Source organism: Acomys minous, assembly GCF_964271855.1.
Source record: "Acomys minous genome assembly, chromosome: 19".
In the NCBI taxonomy this organism is placed as follows: domain Eukaryota; kingdom Metazoa; phylum Chordata; class Mammalia; order Rodentia; family Muridae; genus Acomys; species Acomys minous.
Window position 1 is genome coordinate 18,662,107 of NC_140499.1, and position 5,865 is coordinate 18,667,971.

General features: G+C 40.4%; 1 pseudogene across 1 annotated transcript; it reads left to right on the forward strand.

The window, feature by feature from the left end:
• Nucleotides 1-730: 730 nt before the first annotated feature.
• LOC311590188 (elongin-C-like) lies at nucleotides 731-1,078 on the forward strand (annotated as a pseudogene). The gene has a single exon. The product of its transcript is annotated as an elongin-C-like (transcript).
• The last annotated feature ends 4,787 nt before the right edge of the window (nucleotides 1,079-5,865 follow it).

The window sequence follows — 5,865 nt, forward strand, 5'->3', positions numbered from 1 at the left end:
AGAATCTGAAGACATGTATATATCATGTTAAATTCCAGCTGATGACAGCTCTGAGAGAGATTTCCAAAACAATGATAGTCTTGACGCATGCTCCAGCATTCTCTACGGCAAGCTAGGCAATGTATTTTATTATGGGATGAGGAGAAAATAAAGATGCCCGTTTGTGTAGTTCATAACTAGACAGGGGGGCACAGAGAAGAGCTGTTACACATTCTGTAGTTGTTTTTCACAGTAATTTCGATTTTGGCCTCTTCATAATTGAAGGATTTAGTGTCATGATGGCAACACATTGCTTCTGGTGGTTGACTTCCTCAGCAAATCAGTGAATGGCATGCAGTCACTGAGTGAGTTTCACGTGTGGGAGCAGTGAGGATTGCCATGGGTGGCTTTGCCTTCATGGGCCCATCTGGGTGTGAAGAACCAAATCTAATTTGTCAGATTAACCTGTGTCAACAATGTCTAATTTTTATTCTTTACAAATACAGTCCAATGTCAGGTATATTGGAAAAACACCCTTCTTACTGTGTGAATGAAGAGGAGCCTATGAAGTCAGTCTGACAGCTCTCTTTCAAATCTCCTGCGGATGCTCAACACAACCAACATTAAAAGCAACTATCATCCAAGAACACAATTCACTTCCTCTAGACACAAGTTATGAGCAGACCATGTCTCTGCCTCACCAGGAAACTACTAAAGTTCCTATGGGATCAAGTAGAATTTTATAAGAACAATGGATGCAGAGGAGAAAAAGCTATGGTGGCTGGGAAGGACCTGGAGTCCTGTACGTCAAATTAATATCTTCTGGTGGTCATGAATTTATTGCAAAAAGGGAACATGCATTAACATATAGAACAATAAAGACCGTGTTGAGTGGCCCAGGGCAGTTTGCTGAGAATGAAGGCAGTGAGGTCTATTTCAGAGAGATCCCTTCACACGTGCTATCAAAAGTATGTGTGTACTTTACCTACAAGGTCTGCTACTCTAACAGCGCCACTGAAATTCCTGAATTCCCAATTGCACCTGAAATAGCACTGGAACTGCTGATGACCTTAACTTTCTAGATTGTTATATAAAATAAATTATAATAAACTTAATTTTTCAGTATTTAATACCTGTAGTTCAGTTAGTGATTTTTTTCATATAGAGCATGTTGCCTGTATGAAATTGAACCCAGAAGTTAATTGCTGAGCAGATACCTTCTGTCATTTGTATAGCCTAGTTGAAATTTGTTTGTTACATCAGCAAATTAAGGACATTTAATGAGTGAAGAAATAAACTAATAATACCAGTTTATAGGTGGTGTGCTTTCTCCATTGGATGTGACCTTTAAAATTAAAAGTGATAGAGTAAATCCTGGAAGGTAAGCCAAAATGAATATATTCTACAGGATTCAGTATGTTTATGTTTTTAGTGTTTTCTAAGAACTGTCTCTGATCTTAAGACACTGAGCATTACTAGAGTAAAGCAAATAATTACATGAAAAAGATGCTTATGACTTAGCCAAAGCTTGATTTTTTATATCTTAAAAAAAAAGAGTTAAAATTCTGTGGTTTTTTTATAATCTGCAGTATTTTTCAAGTGCAAGACAAACAAACAATTAAAAGCAACAATCTACTTTTCACTCTCTACAGTCACTCCTGGCTGCCTCATAAATACTATCTACATTGTTTTTATTTTATTTATCTTAATTATGTAACAAAATATTGAAAAAAACTTTAAGGCTACCAAAATACACTAGTGACTCTATTTGTTGTCCCCACCTCTAAAGGAAAAATAATGAAGCCCTCAGTTAAATGTGTTTTCCTCCTTACTACTACCAATAAGTCAGTATTGTGTATCAGAACAGGCAACATGGAAGCTCATCTCCTCCCCTTGGAACACAGAGAAGAGTGTGACATCTCACATGAAAAGAACTCCAAGCTTTAGGTCACAATAGCATATGACATTATAACATGTGACTTTTACATTATCATTAATATATTAATTAATATTAATTATTAACAATAATCAATTATATGGAAGCTTGATCATGTTGAGTAGATCTTGGCAGGATGGTATGCTTGTGGCTGTCACCATGAGGGAATGCCATAAAAAACATAAACATCTAACCATGTAACAGGCCTCGTCTTCTTTTGATGATAAACCCACCAAAATACACCTCCTCAAGCTGCCTAGATGTTTAAATGGTCACTGTTGATAAGGTGAAAAAAAACACTGTTAGCTCATACTAATATGTCAAAGCCTGGCTACTGTGTGAATGAAATTTAGCCACCTACTTAAACCTGAGGCAGGCTCTCCTGCACATGAAGCCACATGGCTTCTGGGTAACCAGAGTCAGTCCTGATCCCAGCAACGGGCTGCATTTCTCCAAGGCTTTACTGAAGCATACAGCCTAAACTTTAGTGTCCCTTTTATAATTGATTGTGTGGCCTGCCACACAATACTGTATCTAAAGCAAGGGCTGTGATGCTAGCTGAGCTCCACCCTACACAGCAGGACACAGCCCATACAAGGGTTAGAGACAAATGAAACGTGCCGTTCTATTCTAACTCCTGATCATTTCTTATTTTATGAGTATATCAGATGCTTTGTGCTTACTCAATGAAGCAAACGTTGTGGGTCAAAACTAAAGAAAACTCTGTGGGCTGTTGTCAAGTTGGTCATGGTAGCCATGCAAAATCACATAGACAATACTGATGTGATATGTGTTGGGAACTGGTATGTTCCCAACTGGTATGTTGCATGTGTTGTGGGTGTCTAAGGAAGAGTAGGGCTTCTGCCTGCCTGAAATGCCTTGTCAGGAACAGGCAAGTCTTAAATAGTCAGAGATGTCAGCTCAATGACATGGCAAGCTGGAGTTCTGAGAGAATTAGTCTATCATGCAAAGGCTTTTTATGGTCTTGTGTTGCATGGATCATGTGTGCAATGTGTGTATCTCTCTAAATGTACATGCATGGAGTATACATGTATATGCCAGTGTTTGTGCAGGTGTTCAATACATTGTACACATGTGCGTGTGCATGATGTATATGTTTCCATACCTATGTGTGCAATAGTATGTGCATACATATATGCAATGTGTGTGCACATGTATGAGTATGTATGTGTATGTCTATATGCTATATGTGAGTATATATGTGTGTGTATGTCTGAGCCACTGTGTGGGGGGGTGTGTGGGTACATGCATGAATGCATTTATGGATGCGTGTGAGTGTAGTTGTATATTTATATTTTGTGTGGGAGTGGGTATATACATGTATATAGGTTTATGTGTGTCTTTTGTTTGTATGTGGAGTTGTGAGTAAATGTGTGTGTGTGCATATGTGTGTATGTGTGCAAAGTTGTATGTGTCTATTTGTGTGCATAATTGTGTGTGAATGGTTGTGTGTCCTTAATTGTGTGTCTGTGTATGCATAGATATGTGTACATAATTGTATGTATTTGCAAAATTGTGTGTGTGTATACTTGTGTGTGCATGTGCATGTCTGTGTGTACATAATCGCATGTATGCAGAGTTGTGTGTGTTTGTGTGTATGTGTGCATATGTGTAGAAGTGTGTCTCTGTGTGTGTTATGAGTTAAAGAAGAGGAAGAGAGTGTGAAAACTGAGAACACTGAACCTTAAGTAGCCAAGAATTAGAGTGAGTGACATGAAGGTGACAGACAGAGCCAGGCTTCAAGGGACATTTTCTATCTGAGAAAGGAACCTGGAATGGAGCCTTGAAGCAAACTCAAGTACTTTAGTGGATCATGTGCATGCAAGCACACACACACACACACACACACACACACACACACACACACACACTTGTGAGTAAAAGCTTCTACTCTACATCAAACTTAGTAAATAAATTGGGGATTAGAAAAGAGATGCATATGTTCATAGGGTATTAAGTCTCTTCTTGGTAACCTGCTGTCCTTCCTCTGAGTGCCACCAGGTCTCCCCCTCCAGGGGACATGGTCAAAGGTGAGGCACCAGAGTATGTGAGAAAGTAATATCCCACTCTCCACTCTACTGTGGAGGGTGTTCTGTCCATTGGCTAGATCTGGGTAGGGGTTTAAGGTTACTGCCTGTATTGTCCTTGGCTGGTGCCTTAGTTTGAGCGGGACCCCTGAGCCCAAATCTGCCTATCATAATGTTCTACTTGTAGGCTTCTAGGACCCTCTGGATCCTTCTACTTTGCTATTCTCCCATGATTCTCTAGGTAATCCCCCTCAGGAACAGTCATAGGGGAGGGGAATAAGGGGAAAATGGGAGGGAGGGAAGAATGGGATGATACAAGGGATGGGATAACCATTGAGATGTAACAAGAATAAATTAATAAAGGAGAAAAAATGAAAAAAAAGAAAAGAGATGCATGTCTTATGAGATTGTTCATGTCACATAACATGATATTAGAAATGTCTGAAGCTGAACTCTGTCAGATGGTGAAGTTTCAAAAGTACAGGATGGATTTGAAGCGTGTTTAAAGATGAAACGGACAGAGCTTACTGATAGGAAGTTGAGGGACCAAGAGATAAAGGAAAGACTCAGGGGTCTCCCTCAGTAGCTCCCTCATTTGTATCAGGAATTATGTGAGGAAGAGGAGGAGGAGTCACCCACAGAGCGCTGGAACATCACAGCCAGGCAGATTTCCTGGTTTGTCTTAAATAACTGCTCTACTTCCTGCCAGAAATGCAGCCTGTTCTTCACATCCCAACTAAAACGTGGCCCTGCCACTGAAGTGTGCGTGAAGTCTTCCATACACCTCCCACATGACACCTCGTCCTCAGCTACCACTTTCCCCATGGCCTGTCTGGACAAGCAGACCATGGGCCTCTGATAGACACAATGCTCTCATAGTTACACTAGGAACTCCTTGCTTGGCTAAAAACACCCCCGTATATAATAAGCACTCCATAAATGTTCTCTGAATTGAACCAAGTAACAGTATTCTTCACCAAATTCCTTTCAAATGAAAACAATAGATGCTTTGGGTCCCAGCACTGAGTTGAAGGTAAGGTCACTTCTTGCCAGCAGGCTATGGCTGACTTTAATTAAATGTTTTATGCCATTCATCTGCTGTTGGGTAACTTGTCTTTTAAAACACAGGAAACATTAATCTGCAGATGAAGAGTATAAAATCTTTTTACAATATTTTCCTCAGTTACAAGTGAGTTATATACTAACCACAATATTTCTGTTCCATTCTAGAATCATAGAAGAATGCATACTATCAATAGACACCTACAGCGAGGTTAATAACGTGCACATGGTACATTATCACATCCGTATGCCAGTGTCCAGAACTGAGGGGGGGAAAGAGAGGAGTGAATGTCATGACTTCAACAACACAAACATGTGCACTAAGCGAGTTCTTTCAAGGAGAGTTCACATGTGGGAAGCATAAGTGAGAGCTTTGTATGGTCCCCTGTGTGGTAAGCCCTTATGCCTCTTTGTTCAGCTGACCTGAACTGTAGCACAGTGTGTGGGGGGGGGGGGGATGATGGGGACAGTGGGGGATGGGAGAGCAAGGCAACCTGTAGTCCAAGCAGCAGCCAGTGCCGGGGCACAGGGCTCAGCTCTCAACAGAGATAAAGGAAAAGTACATGTCACCCAGGCAACTGGCTTGCTTCACAGTAAACACCAAGTCCAAGGTGCGCTAGGTTGCATCTATGAAGTAGTTAAATGACAAAGGGCTGAGAAAAATAAATAAATAAATAAATAAATAAATAAATAAATAAAATAGAAAACAAGTCCAATGCATGGTTGAACCTGGAAAGTGAGGCCGAGCTGTCACCAGTGAGGCCGTGATTTGTCATTTTCCTACATGCAGGAGGTGGTGAAGTATCAAGAAGGGTGACATTTTCTCAGCCGGTGTCATGG